The sequence below is a fragment of the Camelus bactrianus genome, chromosome 15 (assembly GCF_048773025.1).
Source record: "Camelus bactrianus isolate YW-2024 breed Bactrian camel chromosome 15, ASM4877302v1, whole genome shotgun sequence".
NCBI lineage: Eukaryota > Metazoa > Chordata > Mammalia > Artiodactyla > Camelidae > Camelus > Camelus bactrianus.
In genome coordinates, this window is record NC_133553.1 from 36,643,948 (window position 1) to 36,668,586 (window position 24,639).

Consider the following 24,639-nt stretch of genomic DNA (forward strand, 5'->3'; position numbering starts at 1 on the left):
ACATCAATTAGAATTTCCGTCAGTTATTATGACATCAGATTTTAGTCTTGACGAAACTGATAAACTCTAGGCATTTATTACTAGAGAATCTCAAGATTATTATTTTTTTTAATCATCATTACCTGGAAACTAGCACTATTTTATTTTAGGTACATGACAAAGTGACAGAATACCAATCAAGGCCATAGCCAAATCCAGGGAGGGCAGTCTGGTTTTGATTTTCCCACTGAATTTTAACCAAGGCTGGGCTTCTGCTGGGAGATATGGTGAACTGTTTCATCTGTGCCAAGATTATTGCAATTCTGCAAAGTAACTTTTTCTTGTTTACTGACAGTTAGGCCAAGTACAAATAAGCTACTTATGAACACAATGTGATTTCACTAAAATTAATGGAGAAGTTTCACTCTTATCCCACTAAGTCTTCTAGTTCCTTTAAAGAGTTGTTAACTTTTATATTTTATCTTACAACGTGGAATTCCTTCCTAACTTGCAACCATCTTTTCAATGTTGCTGCTAAAATTTAGAGACCCATCCTTTACCTGTGTCCTTTGGATTAGACATTCCAACAGGTCTGATTTATGTTTATTAGTATGATACAACCATTCAAGTCAAAGGAACAGTTTCCCCACACTTTGGTAACACCTAGAACTTCTGCACTTTGTGAACAAAGGTTATTATTTAAAATACTTACAAGGCATACAGGCTCAGATACATGCTGTGCATCGGGGTCATTTGAGAAATAATACACAGACTTTTTTGCATTTTCCTTGAGGACTTCTGCTTGGGTTTCCTTTATACTGTATTCATTGAAATTCTTTGTAGGTGACTGAAATAAAAAATGTGTTTTCCTCCACTTGCAGAACCAAAATAGCTGAAGAAATTTGCACATACCTTTCCTCGTGAGGCCTTTGACTTTTTCCCCCTAATGCCTTTTAAGAGAGTCTATCGTTAATTTTAGATTAAGAGTACAGAGCCTTTCTGTTTCCAAAAATGTTTTAAAGCTTCAGTTCTAGAGACGGGCTATGTCGGGAGGGTGTGAAGTTGCTCTTTTTGAGAAGTAAAATAATTCCCCACAAAAAGAGAAGGAAAGTTTTCAGAGAACAATGAAAGCCTGGTAAGTGGACCTGGAGTTTCTCAGAAGAGCTCATTCTTCTCATGTGGGAGGATGCTTTGCTCCTAGAAACATACTACCTGGTTGCCAGTCATTTTCTTGCCAAAGTCAACTCGTGTACCTTGTAGCCACCTGAATACACTGCAGCTGTTACAGCCCGACCACCATGGACTTCCTTCTTCCTTTCTGCTGTTACAACGAGGTCATTCACTCCTTTTTCTCTCTCTCTTTTTGTTTTTCTAAAGGACTCTTTTCCTCCCCATCTGTGCTGGGGGAGGCAGACACTCCCGCTTTTCCCTCACCAGCTCTGGCTGAGCTCATTGTTCAACTCATTGTTTCTCATCTGCAGGGCTTTGCATTAAGGCTGTGAATGGACAAGAGGTGCTGGGCCAGAAAACTGAAATCAAATCATTAAACAAAAATGGGGAGTGGAACATTTTGTTTCTGTTTAGAGACTTAAATTTCTTCATATTTTCTTTGGTTTTGTCTTATTTCAGGCAACTTATAATTTTCCAACATAGCTGTTAGTAAAGCCTGCTTTGAATGTATGTTTTTTATCATGACTACCCCCAAATGAGAGAGTGCTTTCGTCTCTCCATCATTTGCTCTTTCTACTGCTTTTGCCTTGCAGTTACTTTGGTAGCTCCTCCAAAGTAATTGGGAAGTTAGTGTGGCTTTTTAACTTTTATGTGTAAGAACTCCTCTAGCCTTCTAAATAGTAGTCAGTGGCATTAAAAGTGTTTAACAACAAGATTATACTGTATAGCACAGGGAACTATATTCAATATCTTGTAGTAACTTAAGGTGAAAAAGAATATGAAAATGAATATATATATGTTCATGTATGACTGAAGCATTGTGCTGTACACCAGAAATTGACACAACATTGTAAACTGACTATACTTCAGTAAAAAATATATATACAAACAAAAGTGTTTTAAAAATATCCTTATTCTTGCATAAAATCAGTGTCTCAAATTTTTAATTGTTTATTTATTTGAGGTATAATTAACATATAACATTATATTAGTTTCAGGTGTCCAACATAATTATTTGATATTTGTACATATTGTGAAATCAACACAATGAATCTAGTTAACACCTGCCATCATTCATAGTTATACAAATTTTTCTTTCTGGTGATGAGACCTTTTGAGATTTACTTACTCAACAACTTTCAAATATGCAATATAGTATTATTAACTCTAGTCACCTTGCTGTATGCTCAGACTCTTTTTAGAGGGTTGAATATTAATAAACAAAGAAACAAAAGAATCCGATAGACTGGTGCTTCTCATACTTTAATGAGTATCAGAACCACCTGGAGTGAAAATACAGATTCCTGGGCCCCTGCCCTGGAGATGCTGATCAAAGTGCTACTGATGCTATTGGTCTGTGGACGGCGCCCTGAGTAGCCCCTCCTGTCCAGAGATTCTCTAAATATCCCAGTATTGCTTCTCAAAGTGTTACCTCAGTGTAAAGAGAAGCTGGTTGAGACAGTTAAGTGTAGAGTGATCAACAGGTAGATGATAGAAAATAAACAGATAACTAATGGAATCCTATGAAGGACTCTAAGTAATAAGTTTTTAAAATTCTATCTTTAAAATTAATAAGTTTTTAAAGCATGGCATACACAGTATAAAAGATAAAAGAGCACAAAATACGTATATCAGAAACGAAACTGTCCCCCATTCCAGATCTCCACTCCCACTTTGCAGAATCAACCATATTTAAGTATCTTGTTAGAGAATGTTCACTTAACATTTTGAAAGAAGTCAAGAAGTGCCCTGTATCAACAGTTTATGCCAGTTCACACTTCCATCTACTATTCTATGGATGCTGATTTCACCATACTTCAATGGTATCACAAAAATCTGAAATTCTGATCAATCTGACATGTAAAAAATGACACCTAGCTTTTATTTTTTGTTGTTGTTGTTGCATATAATTATGAGAAAAGTTAAACAACTTTGAGTAGTAAGACTATGGACAATCTATTAATTTAGTACAAATGGCTGGTTGATAAATGATAGACGGTTTATAAATTCAACATTATACATTCTTTCAAGCAAAAATATCTGCTTTTCTTGTTCACCTGACATTTTCCTTTTGTTGAACCTTGCCTTGAAAAGTACTGCTTCACCTCCTTTTGAATGAAAAGAAACAATTATGGTAACCCCCCTTGTCCACCCCCTTCCTCATTTCCCCCTGGAAATTTGATTCTTACGGCACTCCTTTGAAAAATGAAGGCTTAGATGTAGGTTTGTTTATGGTTTATATACAAAATGAGACATCTCCAAACCCAAGCTTTGCTTATGGGAAATGACAACATATAGCCAAACCGAGGTTACAGGAAATTAAAGAAAATGTTGGCAATGGTACACACACCAAAGTTGAATTTTCCTTAACTTGTTTATTGGTGTTCATTTGAAACACACACACACCTAAGACTGCTTTTTGAAATCAAATGCATTTCCTGCCTTCTTCTTTCCTCTGTACTCTTGCGACCAGCCTATTTATAGCCCAGGAAAGGAAAAAGCTCCGCTGGAGGCAGGAAAACTAAGTTCAGAAAGAATAGGAGGAAGTCTGCCTGCCATTTAGCCAAACAACCTCTAATTCATTGAGCTCAAAGCTTAGCAGCTTCACTGTTGTCGTGAGGCGTAAACAGCTTGCAAATTCAATTTTTTCCCCTCTCCCCACTTCTGAACTGGATTTGGGCAATGGAGGTGAATGCAGCAGGTTGGAAGAGAAAACAGGAATCTCTGGGTGTTTAGACACGTGGAAGAGAAGCTGGGCAGGAGTCAGTGAAGCGGAACGAGAGAGTCTTCCACAGAAGGATGAGCTTGAAATGATCCCATGTCTGTGAGTTAAGGTAAGTGCCCTTTTCCAGACCATCCATTGTTGCGTATACATGCACATCACGCACTGTGGGTATCAGCCACAGACATGGTGTATATAACTGGAGGGCAGATCCTCATGCAGGGCTCAAAAGCTTTACTTATATCTCTGAAGAAACGTAGAAATCAGCCTCAGTGATATGACATCTTTGGTTTTTAACAATAATACATATTTTTTAGCTAGTGATTTTCTTAAGATAGCTTTATCTCCACTAAGTTTTCTTTGGCTTCATTATCACCAGGAAATTAAATAGTTTACATAATTTCATAGAAGGTCCTTTCTGAAAGATAATTTCTTGATATTTGTCTGTTTTTCTACCCTTTGCAAAGTACTGATTAAGAATTCATTTACTTTTTTTAATCAATACTGGTTTAGAATATATTTTATAAGCAGGCCCTCAAGCAAAGGTCTATTTTAGAAAAGTTATTTTAACTAAAATTTAAATTTTGTATAAAATTAAGTGAAGATTAAATTTTTTAATGATAAGCTTCTCCTGAACATTTATTTTCAGACTAAGGAAAACCTTCTAGAAGCACAAAAAACAGTATTTAGCAACTCCAGTGACAGAAACTGTTCACAATCATTATTTGCATTTAACTTATTATTTCAAAACAGTCATTCAACATACATTTTCTGAGTGATCTGAAAAAATGTCCCTGGGTTGGAAGTGGAAAGGTCGAAAGGGAATGGATAAAATCCAAGAGCAGCTGATGCTGCCCACAAAAGCTTGGAAAGCTCCGAGGGACATTCCAACTTCATTTAACATTCCTTGCCATCAGACAAGTGCGTTTGTTTAGATGATGCACCATGTTTGCCTCTATTGCCGATAATACCACATTTGTGTCCTAGAGAAACTTGAGTAATGTCACCACGATGTCAAAGGAATGAGGTTCTGGTGGTTTATTGAAGAGGAAGAGCAGGAGGAGATGTGTTGCTGTTATTTTGGCTTATCCCAGTTTGAGATTGGTATGTTTAGAATCTGTCGTAAGAAGATAGCAGAGCTGGAAGCTGGAAAAGCTGAGCTGGCCAGACTGCAGCGAACACAGGAGGCCACTCTCAGTTCTGTCTCAGTGTGGCTCTCACTGGCTGTTCTCTTTCCTGGAAGAATTTAAGGGTTATTTTCTTCTGATTAGAAAATTATAATTCATTCCATGGAAACAGCAGAGTATAATATTCTTGAATAGAAAGAGCAGTATTTCTTAGCTGAATTTAGGTTGTTAAAAAAAGAGGGAAACAAAATCTGGACAAATATGATGGGTCTGAAGAAACAAAACAGACTCTTAGCCCTTGTCTCCAGGACGCTCCAGTGCGGCAAAGTCAATTCTGAATCCATTTTATTATTTCCACAAAGTGAAATCTAAGGTAGTCTAATTAATTGCTGCTCCACGTGGGTCTAGCGCTAGAGATGTTGTGTACAGTTGATCCTGATTTCTGTTGATCTTGAATTTTTTTTCCTTTTATAGTTTCAAAATAACATTTCTCATTTGACGCATTTGCGTGTTTACATCATGAGAATAAAAATGTTTTAAACACTATTACAGGCTTAAATAATAGAAACAATTACGAGTTACGTATTTTATTCTAAGAATATATATTTTTTCACTTTTAAAAGTCCTGTTCGTCATTCATTTCTGGATGCCCACAGATGCTTATAAATGTATTCATGAAATACCACTTACTTAAAACAGAGTTCTTGGGAATGGCCTAATAGTTTCACAGCTTTCTTGATGTATTCTTAAGCCACAGAGAATATTTTAAGTTATTAGAGTTGCCTGATTTTTTGAAAAGGAAAAATTGTCATTTTTTAAGCTCCTCAATTAATTAAACAGAAATTTATTTCCTGGTTTCCAGTATAGCTCCTACAACCACTTATGTTTACAGGTTACACTGTATAGTCACCCTTGACCCTCACCTTTGAATATAAGTGAAATCAGATTACTGAAGAGACAGTGTGGAATGTTCAGAAATTTAGATGTCACCAAATGTAATACACAACTTGGAGGTGCTGAGGGAGGTGCGTTGGGAGAAGTGTGCCAAGGTCAGGCAGCCGTACCCACCTGGACTGATGCTGTGGGTGGGGGGGAGCTGCATATTGACTTTCATGGGTCTATGAGCACCTTAAATCCAGATGAGTAGCCTCTGCAGGTTCTTTTTCTCCTACACTCTCATTCCTTCACATCCTTTATTACAGGTCAGCAGCACCACCACTGAAGTAGATTTATTAAGTTCTCCTACTTACAATACAACCTCTGCCTTTGATAAACTCAACATTTACATGGAGAGAACTATAGGGGGATACAAGGCAACCTACGTATGGAACCAAATGAATGATGTAGATGAGTGCAGATAAGGAAGGCATCATCCAGGCAGGCTTCACAGAGGGATGAGGTTTGAGCTAAGCCTTGAAGGAAGGGTAGAAGGAGATCTGATGGATATAGCAAGAGATAAGAACTTCCAAGACGAGAATGGAGCTGTGTGCACAGGCAGATAGGAATGTACCTGGGTTGCCAGATGAAATGCAGGCTTCCACTTCCATGTGAATTCCAGATAACATATACTCGTTCTGAAAGAGGATGTCCTATTGCACATGTGTGTATGAGACCTATTGCATGGGACATACTTATACAAAATATATTTGTTGTTTCTCTGACTTATGTTTAACTGGGTGTCCTGTGTTTTTTATTTCCTACATCTGGCAGTCCTACCAGGGAACTGTGGCTGGACAGGACAGCTTGACAGGAGCAGGGGCAATGCACACATGGAGCAAGAGAGAAGCATCTGGAGGAGGCTGGGGTCAGATGGCAGAGGGACAGTAATGCCAGACCAAGGAATTTAGAATCTAATTTTTAGACACTGGGGAGCCACTGAGGATTTTGGAAAGGGAAATGACATCAATAAGATCTGCCCATTCAAGGCAGGACCTTCCAAGGCCTGGGTGCTGGTGACAACAGAAAGAAACCAACTAGCCGAAGACAGGTTAGAGAACAAATCCACATTTTGCAAACTAATTGGATATGGTTTTAGGAGGAGAGGACATGTTAGAGAGGATGTCATGTTTCATGGTCTGTTCGAAGAAACAGTTCAAGATATAGCAGTAGGTCAGGGAGTTGAGGGGCAAGGATTTTGGTTTCAGACACATTCAATTTGAGGCAATGATGGGATAATTGGGTGGAAATAGTGAGTGGGCAGCTGGAAATGAGAAATAGCTTAGGAGGAAGGTAAGGGCCGGAAATAATGATAACACCCACTACTGATGGGGCATTTTCTATATGCTAAGCTTTTTACATCCATTATCTTATTCACAACCACCTACGGGCAGGTTCCATGGCCAGCCCTACTGAATATATGAGAAAACCGAGGCTCACAGAGGTGAAGACACCTCTTTATTTTAATATTTATTACCTAAATTGTCTTTTTCCTCTAGCGCCTCATTTTAAGATTTCTCCTCATTTACCTCATGAAGTAAAGACTATGCTGAAAACAGGACCAAGAGTGTGAACTCCTCTCCCTGTCCCTGGCTGCCCTCTAGTGGCAGAATCAGGTAACAATGCCCAGCCTAGGTCAAGGACAGCTCAGGCAGCCTAGAAGCAAGCTCCTTGGGAAACCAAGAGGTCACAGAATCACAGCAGAATCATCTGTGGGCTCCTAAAAGGTTTAGAAGCTAGCTGTGCTAGGAGATTCTGGAAAGGACATCATGGAATCATTTACACCCTTACAGCTGGCTGGCCTGAAGGGCATTTTGGATAGACCCATTTTAGATTTACCTTAAACTTTGTAATTATTGAAAGTATTTCATTTGTGTATCCTGTTAGGAAAGGTATGTATATTAAGTTTGGTTATTAAATTTTTAATGCACATCTGTGCCTTAACTGTGACAAAAGTTTCCTAGATCTTTTACTCTAAATATTTTATTTTATTTCAAAGTATCCAATATATTCTTTAGTGAAAAGTAAACAGTCTATCTTTTAGGAATGTATCCCAAGGAAACATTCATAGATTGAGACAAAAATGTATGTAAAAGAAAACTTATTTGAAACAGACAAATTTTGGACAAATATACAAAACAAGGGAATTGCTAAATAATATTCCTCAATATGGAATTTCATATAGCCACTAAATTACTTCAAAATATTTAATGGCATCAGAAACACTTCATAGTTGAGTGTTAAGTGAAAAAGAGAAGGCAAAAATTATATACATGGAATGATCCCATTTTCTTAAAAATCATAAATGTATATACGAAAAAGAGTTAAGACTTAAAAATTCATACACCAAAATGTTAATAATAAGACTCTCTGGTTGTTGAGGTAATGGTGATTTTTATTTTCTACTTTGTCTCCAGGATAAGCATGTACTACTTTTCAAATGAGGCACAAAAATCAGTATGTTTTGAAAAAGTGGAGAAATAAGTCCCAGTGCTCTAATTCCCTGCTGCCATGGCTGACAGTCAGGTTTGTGCTAATTCAGCCCCATTTAGGCTTCTCTGCCCTGTAAAGAGCTGTATCCTGTTTGTGACAGCATAATTCATTGTAATGGAAAAGATTATGATGCACTAGTCTGGTCTATGACTTCACTGTATTCATCAGCAACAGGAAACAAAGACGGATACTTGGTTTTTTTTTCATAATTGTTTTAGTAATAATTGACAATTGGAGGAAATGAATGGCAGAAAACAATTATGGGCAGACAAGATGGTCAGCAAATCAGGCTGGGAAATGCAGTGGGGCCTGTCTTGGTTCTATTCATGCAACGCTTTCAGAACATTACAAAGATATTATTGTTTTGTTTTCAATCTACTCCTGAAATCACTATTGTTTTTACCAGCAGTTATACAACTCTTTGCTGGCAGCAATGACCCCCAATGTGTTTTTAATTCAGTAATCTGGTAATCCCACATCAGGAATTTGGGACTGAATTTTTCATGTATATTATTCAGGGTCAGTGTGAACTCCCTGTGCGCGTGTCCAGTAATGATGCTCCTGTAATAACAACTAGTTACCTGTTGCTCCTACATAGAATCTTAGAAGTTTTTATTTTCCATTACATTTTTAAAAATCAAATTCATGGTTCTATTTTCTATGAAAAGATTCCTCATCTTCATTTTAGCAGCAATGGTTGGGGGAAACAAACAACAAAAAGTCAAAACAAGTGAATTCATGATTCACTCTCCTGTTTCCATGCTGTGAAATAAGTACAGTTAATAACAGCTAAGATGAAAATGAAGGATGTGTTATCAACTGGGAAAGAGCTAAGTAAGGCAGGTATTACATACACTGCGTGACATTTATCTCTACCAGTGTCCATAGACATGACCTCACAGTCCTGTTGGGTACTATTACAATGCTTTGGATGGGAAACTAAACCAGCCGGGGCTGCTCTAACCTTTACTCCTGGTCATATTTTCTTCTGATTAGCCTGATTTAGAGTAAAATTCTGCAGCAGCTCTCATTTCCAATCTTAAAAGACCAATGACTGGTCATGTGATTTATTATGGCAGCCTCTAGACCAGTGCTGTCCACTAGAAATATAAAGTGAGTCATATATGTGAGCCACAAATGTCATTTTATATTTTCTAGTGGCCTATTAGGAAAGTAAAGAGAAACAGGTACAAATTAATTTAAAAAATCTCATCTATTGAACTCAATACAGCTGAGACATTATCATTTCAAAATGCAATCAATATAAAAGATTATTAATGAGATCCCTTACCTTCTTCATTTTGGGTGCTGAGACTTTGAAATCCCATGTGTAGTTTATGCTTGTTGCATATCTCAGTTCAGATGAGCCTTGTTCCTCGTGCTCAGTAGCTTCAGATGCCCAGTGTCTAGTGTACTGGGCAGCGCAAACCCCAGCAGAAGAGCTGCACTGCTCCCACCAGTACAGAAAGAGCATGTGAAGCTTGGACGGTGAGAACTCAACAGTCTTCCCCATTCTGATGCATTCAGCAGGCCACGCTTACAGCTGTCAACTCCAACTGAACTGCTGAAAAGCAAGCAAAGGATTGACAGTTTTGAATTTTGGCCTCTTAGAACAATCCGATTGTTCGTTGGATCAACTGGAATGCTGCGTAACTATGGATTCCTGAATTGAGGATAAAGGTAATAGAGGTTTATAAAAAACTCTCAATTTTTGAAATCTGGATTATATGATTATAAGAAACTTTATTTTATCTTGATGTTTCCAAGTGAATTTAGGCATGGGAACAGATTATAATACATAGCCTAAAATGAACTTCTAGGAAACATTATAGATACTGTGCTCTTAATAGTGCATAGAACTTAGTACAAAGAAAGAAATCTTTAGCAATTCACACACACACACACATACACACACACACACACACACTCTCCTTCTACCATTGTGACCGTTTCTGATGTCTCTTCTGCATTCTGCATTGTCTTATTTGAAGGGTAGGAAGTATGCTTCAATAATCCTGTGTAACTACTATGCCCTAGGGACTCTCATGCCAGTCAGCTGGAGGGATAAAGATAGCTCTGTGTGCTAAGTATGGAGACACAAAAATAGAACTGATGGAGTGGATAAAACTAAAAGACATTGTAGGTTCTCAAGGCCCCGCCAATGGCAGGGACCTGGAAACAAAGGCTTCTGAAGTCCTGGCAATGAGTCGCAGCCAACTGAACGATCATATTTTGGGTTCATTTCCGATTCCATGAAGTTTTGGTTATAGGGTGAGATTTAAAGCAGTTGGAAAATTCTAAAATCAAAATAAAAGTTAAAGACATTTAACATATAAATAATGACCAACTGCTGCATGATATACAAATTAGAATTGCTCCAAAAAATTGCTTTTAAGAACGTTCTTGGCCCTCTGAATTGACTTTCCATTTTTCCCATAGAAAGCACTTTGTAACTTTATAAGGAATGATTGGTATGTGCACCTAAAATATCATATGCTTACAATGAAATCACTACAATGTATTTATAATGTATTCACAATGCATTACATTAAATTATTATTCTTAAATCATGATTTATAATAAATATGTATTAATCATTAAATTATTTCAATGCATTTATACTTAAATATAACCATTAATGTACTGTTTCTACATTAATACATTATACCATACATTAATACTGTGTTAATAACTAGATTACATTAATACTGTTAATAACTAGATTGCATTAATACATTAATAATATATTAATAAGTAACCCAAATAGAAAAATAATACATTGAATCAACTCACAATCTCCATCTACCAAAGCAAAAGCACTGACAGTGAACCTCGGAAGTGCCAGGTGCTCTATCAGGAGCCAGGACAAACAAAAGATAAATTACATTTATTTTCTTTGCTAATGTTGGTAGGAAAGCAAATTCACTAGAGAAGAATGAGGAAATGGATGGAATTCTTTTCGAAGGAGACAGCCTTATCTACACGATGCAAAGGTGGAGAAGGCCTTTTCATTTCTGTATCTAATTTTACTTCTAGACTTTGGTTTTGCCTTTTCCACTCATTTTTTTTTTTCCCACCACCACATTAACATCACTAGGGGAATTCATCCTTTAGGGTTGAGATATTGTTTTTCAAATACCTACTTTTAAGACAAAATATATGATGTAGGTGAGATGGAATGGAGGAATATTTGATGGCAGTGGAATATTTAAGAATACTTAATGACATTAGCAATATGATATTGAAAAGCAGACTGAAAATCTATAGGCTTGTTATTAATTTTAGAAGAGATAAGAAAGATATTTATTAGTTACCTATTTCTGTGAAACAAGTCACTCCCATGCCAAGCACCTTTAATGAGCAATTGCAATCAGGTGTCAGGTAGGGCGTTTCCACAGTGACACAATGACAATATTTTGGAAGCTAGAAAGCAGATGGTTGACTACTAATTCAACAGTGGAAACCAGAAAATCAATCCGATTTACACTAGAGAACCCTTCAAAGACTCAGGAATTAGTGGCACCAGGTACCATTAAAACTGTAGGTAAAGCTGAGACTAACATAGGGAAGACTGGCTGAAAATCTTCCTAAAGCAGTTAGGTTCCCAGATCCTGTCCCCTCCTTTATTCAATACCAGGATACTGGAAGCTTACTCTCTCAAGAGGAAAAAATAAGGGTGTTTAGACTGGGGGACACCGGGCTTTGGATGAGGCCCAGCTCAAGGTGGGCACATTATATCTGAACTCAGAGAATTAAATTTAAGACCCAGCCCTTTCCTTCCACTTGGCTCCCAGAACACGGTAGGCAAAGCAGAAAAAGTGACTGCTAATAGGTTCTAGGTTTTATATCTTAAGATGTGGCCATGGAAGAAGGGTGTTCTGGTGCCATCCGAAAAACGTGGGGAAGGGACTTATTAGGTGATGGAATTGTCTGCCTGAATCAGGAGTTTACCCCTGAAACACTCCAATGTGGCCAAAGCAAAAGAGGTACTATGACTGGCCCAGTCTGCATCACATGCATCCTTGGACCAATGAACTTTGACCAATAGATTAAGGAAGTACCAAAGGTAGGATGGGCAGATGGGGTTGTTGTCGTAGGTGTGCGAGAGGAGAGTGGGCATATCAGGTGGGCCGTATCCTAGGTGTCAACTAAAATTCTCAGCCTCCTTTGTAGAAGATGATGTTATGCAGGCAAAGGTACTACGAAGGCTTAAAATTGTCTCACAGGTGCAAGAAATGAGTACACTTCACATTTCTACAGTACATTGTGGGTTTTCAAAGTACTTTTTTCCTATACTATTTCCCTTGCTTTCCAGAAAAATCTGCAGATACTACCATTCCCACTTATTGATTATTAAGGAGGATTCATAATGGGAATGCGGTGGACTCACTCACTACCCCCTAACTCGATTAAGGCAGAGCTAATATGAGAAATCCTGTCTTTTGATTCATAGTCTGGTGCAATTTCTTTTTTAGCATCCCAGTGATGAGTCCAGGATCACAGATTCCTAGATAATTGGGCGGGGAACAACATTTGGAGCTGCTGTTTACAGGCAATGAACTGCAGGACTGTTCAGAGTCTCCTAGCGTCTCGCCCACAATTCCCGGCACATCAACCCCAACACGTGTGAAATCAATAGAGGCTGGGAGAGGCCTGCCAAACGCACACAGCCCAGAGGAGCCACGTGGCCTCCTTTTGGAATAAGACTAAAGAATTAAGTTCTGGGAAGAATTTTCCATCTGTTTTCCAGATAAGATTGATTAGAACGATCTATCCAGTTTCATAGATTTCATGAAAGAATGGATGAATGTCCCGTCTGGCCTGGTTAAATTTAGTTTCACATTTCTCGGTCGAGTTCTAGCTCTACTGTGCAGGGAAGGCCTCTTCTTTACCTTCAGAGCCCCTCTGGGGAAGAGGAGCCGGAGGTCCCTGACACGAGCCCCACCCTGCCCTGAGGCCTTGCTTTAGGTAGGAGGGGCTGCACTGTTTGCTGCAGGCCAGCTGGATAGCACACAGCCTCATTTACCTTTTTGCTGAGGTTATAGCAGGGAAGCACATTTCCCTTTGCCAGATCTTTCTGTCTCCAACTTCCCTGACGCTCTTTCCTCCCCACCAAGTCAGTTCCCTTTGTTATTTTTGGTATAAAGAACTTTCCTTCAGTTACTTTCAAGGCTTCAGAGAAGCAGTTAAAGGAAGTTGAGTTAGGGAGAAGTCTCTGAGCCTTTTATCTGTGTGTGTGTGTGTGTGTATACACACACACCCTACACCTGTGGGACTGAATGGATTAAAAAATGGATCCATCTTTTTGTTTCTTACTTAACGAGAGTCTTTTCATTTTAACGTGAATTCACACAATCAACACTGATCACGGGTATTTTTATTCTCTATTTACCATTCTGTTTCTCTCCTCTCCTGCTTTCTTTTGGATTTTTCCAGGTTTCTGTATTTTAATTCCTCCCCTCTAGTGTTTTGGGAGTTATGTAATCTATTTCTTTTCTTTTAGTAATTATACTTAAAAATTTAAATCCATATTTGATATAGCAAAGCCTATTGTAAATATCTTCATAGTAACATCTTTTGAATGACATAAAAGAAATCTTCTGAATAACATAAAGATCTTAGAAACCTTTCTTTCTGATCTCATGCTGCCATCTTTCATATTACTACTGTTGAAACGTTTAGCTCCACTTTTTTTTAAAACAATTTGGTTGAGGTATAATTGACATATAATAAAAACATAGTTTGATGTCCTGACATATGTATACATCCATGATATGTATCGTGACAGTAAAGACAGTAATCAACCACTAAAAAAACCAATCGAGTTCATACACAAACATGCCTGGTTGATGTAAACTTGCTTTACTTAAGGAGTTCCACTGCTTCTGGACAGAAATAACTATGATAATGACCATTCACCTAAGTCCACTAGGCATTCTGCCAAGTGCTTTACATGACATAATTGATTAGTATTTCTCATTGCTTTCTTTATTGTCTTTAATTTTAATTATAAAAACCAATACAGGTTTATTATAAATGGATGTACTCAATACCAAAATGAATAGTAGAGGAAAGACTTGCAATATGCTTTTTTCTTCAGAATAGATACATGTTTATTGCTTCTTGTCACTGCAAATACTGTCTATGCATTTGAAAACATACGTGATTGTAATAAAAATCGGGCTAAGGCATAGTGGGGTTTTCTTGGGCCTAAAGCAATAGTCATTTATGCATAATGTTTTTGCTTTTTTCACTTATTACATCAAAGCCATCTTACCATCCACCCTTTTCATGGCTGCATGATATATACAGCATTGAATTAATACATTGTGATTATTTTGATTAATCTCTTATTTTTAGGTTGTCTCCTTTTTATTGTTGTTATTACAAATGTTGCAATGAACTTGTCTTACATATATCTTTGTGCATTTATTATTTTTATTGGATAAAACTCTGAAAAGCATGATTTCCAACCCAGAGAGCCACCATCTGAGTTGAGTATTATTTCCCTTCTACAATTGAGGAATCTCATATAGGTTTTCCTCTACTTACAGTGTGGTCATGTCTCAATAAACTCATTGTAAGCTGAGACTATCACAGGTGGAGAATGCATTTAACTTACCTAACATACCGGACATCATAGCTTGGCTTAGCTTAACTTCAATGTGCTCAGAACACCTGCTTTAGCCTACAGCCAGGCAAAATAATCTAACACACAACTAACCCAGGAAAAGAGCAAAATTCAGAATTCTGTGCAGTTTCTACTGAATGCATACAGCTTTCACACTACCATCAATCGAAAAACTTAAGTCGAACCATGGTAAATCAGGGACTGTCTGTACTTAAAGAGACAAATAACTCCCTCAGCTAGTGAGTAGCTGACTGGGGGATGAGAATCCTGATCCCCCAGGTCTCCAATATGCCAGCATTCTCACCACTTACCACACTGCCTTTCCTACTAGTTTGGAAATGGTAAATAAAGAAATAGGTTATTAATGTTGGAATTGTCAAGAGGATTACTAGGGATTTTCAGCTAATAGTATTCTTATGGAATTAGAATGCAGGGGACATATTTCAGGTAACTTATAGTTTCTCTTGGCCCTTCAGTTGAGGACACTGATGTAAGAGTTGAGGGGCTATTTTTAGCAGGTTACTTTTAAGCACCCCTGGAGAGGCGGTAAAATAGCCTGTTCTCCACAGGCAGCTAGGAATTGCTTGCCTACTTTTTTGTTCCGAAGGAAAGGACACAGACCATCTGGGCCAGTAAGTTGGGTCCAAAATTGGACTCATGTTTATTTTACTTAATAAATGTGTTCTTGAAAAATATGAGTTGAATTTTGGTTGGTTGAATGCCATTTTCAGTGCACCAGTGGTACACACATTTCTTGTAATCCTGCAATGAGTGGCTTTCTAAAACAAAGAATGCTTTGGTAGGTAATGTGAACAATTTTCCCTTAATTTATGTTGAATATAACTTTTTTTTTCTTTTTTTAAGGCAGGGAACCCTGTGCTCAGTTGCTTGCGTCTTAGAGTGTGTTGGATGGTATAGCCAGATTAGTTAATGGTAATATAGAATATATATGCTCTCAAATTATAGACTAATAGAGTCCAGCCTGTCACTCCAAAGTCCCAAACCAAACAATGTGGTGAAATGTATAATTTAAAAGAGGTGGTTTGCAATAAACACCCCATGCCAGAAAGAATACAGTTGTAGACCTGGGGTGCTCCTATCCTTATGTTTGGATTGTGGGCCCCATTCCTGCCTCATCCAGATGGCATGTGGAAGACCTGGCTCTTCAGTTACTAAGGCCACTGTCCAGCAAATAAGATAGAAATAAGTGAGGATGCAACTGGCCCTTTGTCACGCTAGCACCATTGCATGCTTTGGAAGTACAGTCCAGTATTTCTAGTCCAACATGAACATTTTTGTTCTTCCTAACACATCAGTTCTCAGTTGCTCATACATTTTTTAAATTAATCAGCAATTGATTCTATAACAGGAATGGCCTTTAGAGTTCATGGAATTTTTGGTGTGTGCAGATACGGATTAGCCAGGGAGAAATATACTCCAACCTTTCACTTTGAGGAATTTTAGTCAATGTGGCTTAAGATGCTTTGGTTTTTAAGAAATATTTTTATTCTACATGAAAAGCAAGCAAACATCTTCAACATAAAAGATTTAGTGAACATGCCTGTTAGGATATGATTCTGAAATGAACTTTTAGTGCTTTCATATTACAATCTTGATCCTCTAAGTTGACATATATTGGTGCTTTAAAGGCCATGACCCTTATATGGCTTTTAGTTTCACTCGGGGAAACTAGTGTAGTAATAGTAAAAGCATAGTAAAATGGATACCTTTTCAGTTCCAATAATCTGTTTTAGAGATCTATACTGTTGAAATAAAAATACCAGAAACTAAGCTACATGTGCTAGAATGTTTAGTGCAACACTATTTACAGAGGCAGAACACTGGGAGCATCTTGAATGTTCAGCAATAGGGTGAATAAACTATAACTATACTGTGGAGGAATATGAAAACATTAAAAAGAACAAATTATATTATTGATCTTGGAGCCAATGTATGTGCTCATGGTACATTGTTAAGGGGAAAAATCAAATTACAGATTAATGTTTTTTTTTCTTAAACTGGAAAAACAGACCCCCTCACACACATATACATATGTATGAGATACATTTCTTACAGGTGTGTGTTATCTTGGTGAGAATGAGAGGTCTATACATATCTGTAATATATTTTATTTATTTTATTATAAAAATGTATTTTTTAAATATCTCTGTATTGTTTTACTTGCTACATTGAGCATTATTACTTTTGAAATTTAAATTTCTTATAAAGTAAAAAACACAGGTGTCCTGCCTTTCTTATTTTATAAAAGGAAAAAAGATCACTCTTCCATGTGGTAATGTAGTTATTCTGACCATTAAAATATATATTTAAAAAGAATTTATAGGCATTCAAATATCTATCGAAGCCTCACCACTGAGGTCACTATTTTTCAGCTGTTTTAGCCCATCCTCCCCTGCACTGATTTCTCACTACCATGTGTTTATCTTCACCAGCCAAGGAGCTCTGCTGATCTTCTCACTTCCCATGGTTATGTTAAGGAAACAGCACACACCTCTCAGCTTTGACTCCTCCCCTGCACTTGCCTCTCAATTTGAGACTTTTACACAGCATAAATAGGTCTACTGCCGTTCACTAACAAGAATGGCAATCACAAAGAAGAGCCCTGAGAACAAACACTCTTTGTTTAATTAGAACATGAAGGAAAACTGAAAATTTCCCCACCACTTTTTTTATGTGCTTCTAAAAGGCCTTTCTAGTTTACCCCCTGTGATCTGCAAATAAGAAAATCCTCCTGCAAGAATATTAGATCCTCATTCCTCTGCATGTTCCAACTGGCTTGTGGTTGCCTCTGTGTTCTTCCAGGAAGTCATAAAAGGGAATATCTTATCCAAAGCCTTTCTGCACACAAAAGGTATAAATAATCCCAAGATGCACCTGAAAGTTTCCGCAAATAGAGTGCAAGTAAACCACTGGGATGTTGAACCAAGTGTATGATAAAGGCAGTGATACCTTAAGAAAGGATATGGAAATGAGGTTAAAAGCTCAGGACTCACAGATTTTTAACCTGCAGGCGGTGATGTTTAGATTAAAACTTGAGCAAGTAGTGGCACTAAAGACTGGAAAACAGAACTTGTAGTCAGCTAGCTGGATTTGGATCATACGGTACAGTGAAGAGCAAAAGTGATTCAGTAGAACATTGACATTATTTAGACACAATTGTGAACAAATGGATTTGGTATCAAAATAATACGGCTCTTTCATAAGTACAACCATGGTGTAAAAATTCATTCATTCATTCATAAAGTATATATTGAGCATCATCTTCTGCCAAGGCCAGTGGGCTGTGATGTGAACCCAGGACAGCTTAGCAGACCCAGAAGGAGGCCAGTACTCAGCAAGAGTGAAATAGCAACGGGAGGATGGAGAGAGGTGAGGCCGAGGGGGCGGGGGGTCTATAGTTTGCATATGAGAATAAGACGATTTGGAGTTTCTGACAGCACTTTTCCTATGATTCTCATGAAGATCACATTGTGCACCACCTCATGCACTTAGCTATCACACATTTCGAGGAAAAAAATTAATTTAAATATTTTCCTTGCCTCATTTATCCCTGAATCAACTTTGAATTTTATGCTTTGAAATAGCAATGATGTTGAAACTTAGAAAGGAAATCTTAACTCTGAAAATTGCCCTTCTATTATTTTCTACACACTGACTCTAGAAAAATGCAGAGGCAGTCTCAGATTTTATTTATTTTTATTATTATTTTTTTTACTCTGAGCAGCTCTTTTCAAGAACTAAAAGAATTCTGAAAAAGGCAGTGGCATTTTAGAAGATTTAGATTGAGATTAACTTTACCACTAGTCTGTGATTTATTGGGGTGAGAGCCTCAAAGATTAATGACAACTGCTGTCAAATCAGGGTTTTGAAATAAAACTATTGAGGGGGAGTTATGTAAGTAATTATGCTAAGTAAGTTCTTTTGTGCCATAAACATTTAATTTTCCTTCCCATGTTTTACCAAATCCAGCTTCAGCTAGAAATCTAGCGTAGTCTAAGAAGCTGATTAGATGGAGGAGAAAATGCTACCATAAGGTAAACTTAAATGAATTAGATTAAGTAAGTGCAACTATACTAATAGGCAATGCGTTTTTGAAAAGTAAATGACATCTTACAAAAAGGGAGAACGATAATCAGATATTTAGGACGCGATGTGTTTAATCCATAGAAGCATTATCCTCAGAAACAATGTTATAAATGCCAATCAGTCTACCAGGCTGTCCCACGACTAAACCGTTATCACTGGCTGAAAGATCACACATTTGCAGTGGATAACAGTAGCAAACTACTGTTGTGATGTCAATAATTAGCTTCCAAAGTGCAATACAATTGGCTGTTGTGCTTGAGGGTAAGCAGGTTTAATTAGAAAAGGATGAGCAAGTCTATGAAAACTTCTATGATTATCGAAATTATTTTGTGGGGTACATGTGCAGGGTTTGGAGTCAGACAGACAGTCATATCCAAATACCTCTTTTTCTGCTGCTTACTACCTGCAGGCAGGCTAGTTAATCTCACTGAAGGTCACTTGCAGATAATAATAGCACCTACACAGAGCTTTGCTGTGCGAATTAAATGAGCATTTTGCACAAATGTCAGCGTGTATTATTAACAATATATTAATATAGTATATTATAATGTTAATAGAAATGGATTGTTATGATATATAATTATCATTATTCCTTATATAGGGCTTTCTACATGTCCCACTTTTCCCCAGAGACATTATAAGCTTCGAGAGCAGAGATTTTTCTTCATACTTTGATGAATCCCTAAATGCAATGCACATTGAACATAAGAAAAATAAATGTATCTTCTCATTTATTGACAATAATTTGCTCTGTTCAGGAGCTTCAGAGAGTAAAAGCTCTATTCTGATTCTTTCACCATTTTTTTCTTTCCTTCTGTTTGTTGCAGGCATGTAGCTAGCACAGCCTGTATAACTGATTGTGACTAGCTGCTTATTTTGGCTCACACATGGTTCAAGGGGAAGAAAAAGGGAAGGAGAAGAGGTGGGAGAGAAAATTCCCCAAGATACTTAGACAAATGTTGGAAGAAAAAAGAGAAGGAGAAAAAGGACCCCAAAAGTGTCTGAGAAAAAGATGACCAGGTAGAATTTACTCAATTCCAGAAATAAGAGAGTAATACTACGTACAAGGTCCCCTGAAAAGAAAGAAGGCAGGGATGGGGATAAGCGTGGCCTTAGTACCTTGAGTTGACCAGCAGGTGGTGTGTCACCAACTTGAAGCAGCTTGTTTGGAGTTTGGCACAAGAAAAATGGGTGGGTGGACAGTTTAGGAAAGGACAGCTGATAGGGGAGGTTCATGCTATCTGATCACGTGTGCATGGGATGGATACCATTTGGAAATTTCTACTTACAAAAATGCCTCAGATAGGCACAAAGGCCAGCAGGACATCTCTGAGAGACTGAATCCAAGGTGCTCAAACAAGACCATGCTTCCCTCCTCTTCCTGCATCCTTGGAACGTGGTAATTCCACCACTTCCAGTGACTGGCTATCAAATACTGCCTCCAGAACCAGCAGGTTAGAGAATAATTGGGACTTAGTTGAGAGGAAGTGTCTGGCTTGGTTAACGGATGGTGAGGCTTTTCTGCTTTGGTTCCCTTTTTTTAGATCACTTTTCTTGTCAATGGCTTTCTCCTCTTTGTATAGATGATTAACGTACTCATGTATGATTATAGGTTTAGAAGCTTTTTTCTTATATTAAAAGCACCTCTCATTTGACAGTGAACAACTGATACACATTTGCCATGGAAACAGTATAAAAAAGCTGATAAACAAAGAAGGGGGACAAACTGTACTTGACCCCAACCAGCAAACATAACCACTATTAAAAATTTGATATACAGTTTCAAACTTTTACATGTTCACATGTTTTCTTAGAAAAATGAGATCATACTGAATAAGTTATTTTGTAACTTGTGTTTTTCACTTAATCTCTGCCAAATATTTTTCCATGTTAATATATTTCAACATTATTTTATAGTGATTGCATAGTGCTACATCTTCTGAATGTGTTATAATTTATTCTACTACTTTTGGCAGGTAGATTGAAATTTTTCACTAGTGTAAGCAATGCTGTGAGAAACACCTTACATGTATGAAAATCCATATTCTTTTGTAGGGATATATTTCTAGAACAGGAACTGATGAATTAAAAGGTATACATATTTTGAAAAGCTTTTGCTACACATTATAAAATTATCTTCTTCAAATGTTGTAGCAATTTATACTTTTGCCAGAAGACTATGAAGGTACCATTTTCCAAACTTCCTGCCAAAGCTAGGAAGAATCAATTTTCCATCTTTGTCAAGTTTATGGATAATAAATGACACCTCATTATTAATTTGTGTTCTTTTTTAGGAAACAATTTTTTAATATGTGTATTGGTCATTTATATTTCTTCCTTTATGAACTCATGAACCATTTATAATATACTCTGCCTGACTGTTAATTATAAATGCTATTTATATGTTAAAGCTATTAACTCTTTACCATACAGTTTTCATTTTTTATCTCATTTTGTCATTGTGATTTAATTTTAGTTATGGTGGGGTTATTTTTGGCATACATAAATTTTACATTTTGTTCATTTAAATATTTAAACTTTTTAATGTGTCTGCTTTTATAATCATAAAATAGTTTTCATGATTAAAATATTTAATCATGATTAAATTATTTTAAGATTATAAAAAAATCATAATTTTTTTCAAATTTGTCTGTGGTTTTATTTTCACATTTTACTCTTCAGCCCACTCTGCCTTTACTTTGTGTCTCATGTGAGGTAATAACTGCATCTGTACTTTTCCTAATAATTAACTATTCAACTAGTTGCTGAATAACTTTTCCCCACTAGGTTTAAATACCACATTTAACAAATAAACATTTTAATATAGTATTTGTATTTATATTTCTGGGCTTTCTGTTCTGTTCCATTGCCCTCCCTCTTTTGGCATCAGTATCAAACTTTCTTTTTTTGTGTATATATTTTTATTGAAGTCTAGTCAGTTTACAGTGTTGTGTCAATTTCTGGTATATAGCATAATGCTTCAGTCACACATGAACATACTTATATTCATCTTCATATTCTTTCTCACCATAGGTTACTATAAGATATTGAATATAGTTCCCTGTGCTATACAGTATGAACTTATTGTTTATCTATTTTATAATATATTAATATCTGCAAGTATCAAACTTTTAATTCTTTAATTTTTTTTAGCCTATTTAATACCTAATACCTCTTGCTGTTTTCTAAAAATTTCTTTACCATTGTCAGTTTTTTATTCTTTCAAATAAATTTTGGGATTTCTTTTTTAGGCTGTTCAAAAAATACTTGGGAGATTTTAATCAAAAATTAGTTATATTTAGAAATTAAGTAGGGGAGAACCTACATCTTTACAATGTTAAGTCTTCTGGTCCTGGAAAATTGTATAACTCTTCATTTATTGAAATATTTTCCATTTTCTCAACAGAGTTTTATAAATTTTTAATATATTACTCATTTTTTTGTTATTCCTAAAAATTTTGTTGTTGTCATTACTATTATGAATGAGGTTTTTTTCCCCGTTATGTTTAACAGTTTTTGGCTACTATATGGAAAAAATTTTTTTTGTATTTTTTTGTTAACTGTTCACCTCACTGACATTTCTAATTATTTAAAATCTTTTAAAAAGTTGATTCTATTGAATAAATGATTATATCATATACAAGTTGGATAATTTTGTCTCCTAATTGCTCATAATTCTTTTTTAGTTTCTTTTTCTTAACTGGTCCAGAACAGTGTGCTAAATGATAGTCATGTCAATGAGCACCCTTTTCTTGTTTGTTTCTGATTTTAATGTTAGTAACTCTAGTATTATAACCATTAAGTGTGATGCCTGTGTTTGGTTTGAGATAGATAATCTTTACTGTGCTAAGAAAAATTCTAACTCTATTTTATTAATGTAAAAAAAACCCTGATATTTAATTTTATCAAAAGACTTGTTAAGATTACCTATCCAAAGGCTAATCCAAAGGCTTTTTTCCATTGACTTATTTATGTCATTATGCTAATGCATTCCTTAATATTGAGATAGTTTTTCATCTCAAGGATAAACTATGTTTATATGGGAGGTTAGGCTGTGGTTTCCTTTAGTATGCTTTATCAGTTTGTTAGTTTTCAAGTCAAGGGTATTATGTTAGCTTTCTGTTAGTTTTGTCCACTTGAATATTTGATATAGCCTGGGAATTATCTGTGGCTTCAAGTCCAAGAGAACTTGATTGTGTAAGTAATTTGGAAATAGTTTTTCTTGGAAATAATTTTTCAATAACTTTCGCATTTTTCCATGATTATTGATCTATTGTTTTTCAACTTCTTGAGTCATTTTGCCTCTAATTCTTTTGGCTTTGCACATACTATTTGATGTGTGATGTTCTCATTATTGAAATCTTCTAAGCATTCTGTAATTTTTTTTTTCTTTTCCAATCAACGATTTTTTTTAAAGAAGAGTTATAAAAATTTTCCAAGAGCTTAGCTGTTTTCTGACTTAACACTTCTGTAATTGTTTTATAGTTTTATTACAGTGCAGTCATAGAATGTAGCCAAAACAATTTCTTTTGGGGGGAAGTTGCTTAAGATGTCTTGCTGGCCTGATATAAGTTTTTGCAAACTTAAAAAAAATATCTTTTCTTAAAGGAATAGACAGAAAATCCTTCTGTTCAATCATTTGTTTATTCATTTAGCATGGTTTCAGCCATGTCTCTCCTACAAGCCAGGCATTGTATTACGCATTGCAAGATATAAAATGAGTAAGTCATACTCTTTCTCTAAGGTTGCCAAAGTTTAGATGGAACACAGATACACGAAGACCTAATTACAATGCAGAGTAAGAAATGCAACAGCAGTGGAAAATACAAAAGAGAAGTGTAAGCCCGGTCATAGGTTCTGGGAATACAAAGATACTGAAGACACCACCACGGCCCCTGAGAGGCTTTCAGTCTAACAGTATAAAAAAATAAACTGAAGGCAGAGACAGGCTTTTGGAGGCAAGGCAACTAATTAAGAAACCACTCTAGTCATTCAGTAATAAATTAAGACATGAAAGATGCTAGAAAACAGGAAGAAAAGAGGGGATTTACACATTTAAGGGGCAAGTAGACTAAAAGTCTACATAGGAGGCTGAAGGAGGTAAGAGCAAAATTTTACAGAAATCACAGAAGAACATTTTAAGGAGTATTTGGTGAGTTGGGTCAAATGGAGCTGAGAAGTTGAGTAAAATCAAAGCAAAGCCAATAGCCTTGGTCTTCAGTGCCTTGGGGAAAGGAGTTTCAGTGAAGTGGATGGGAGATGCCAGACTGTAAGCAGGTTGAGACTTACAAGGAATGCAAGATGGTGGAGGCAAGAAGTATTTCTCCAGAAGCATGGTTCTGAAGGGAATGAGTGGGTTAGGGTAGGAATTAAAGAAGCAAAGGATCAAAAAGGATTACTTTTTAGGACATAGAAAACTATGAGTATATTTAGATAACGAGGAGGGTGAGCAGACAGGGAAAGAAACCACAGTT

The 24,639-nt window shown here is 36.5% G+C and overlaps 1 protein-coding gene and 1 long non-coding RNA gene across 8 annotated transcripts in view; one reads left to right on the plus strand and one right to left on the minus strand.

Moving 5' to 3' along the window:
• Positions 1 to 3,695: 3,695 nt before the first annotated feature.
• The window catches only part of RASGRP3 (RAS guanyl releasing protein 3), a 97,369-nt gene continuing 76,425 nt past the window's right edge, over positions 3,696 to 24,639 (plus strand). For 4 of the 7 annotated variants that reach the window (XM_074378714.1, XM_074378712.1, XM_074378717.1 and 1 more), the window contains exon 1: positions 3,696 to 3,983. The gene's annotated coding sequence lies outside the window, so the exon portion shown is untranslated. Of the gene's footprint in view, positions 3,984 to 9,954; positions 10,108 to 24,639 lie in introns of all 7 variants that reach the window. The other 3 variants (XM_010967638.3, XM_074378718.1, XM_074378716.1) reach the window with 2 other exon arrangements.
• On the minus strand, positions 4,571 to 11,435 carry LOC141579842 (uncharacterized). Its single transcript, XR_012511859.1, has 3 exons — positions 10,366 to 11,435; positions 9,719 to 9,991; positions 4,571 to 5,107 (listed from the first exon to the last, which is right to left on the minus strand). It is a non-coding gene; the product is annotated as an uncharacterized LOC141579842 (long non-coding RNA).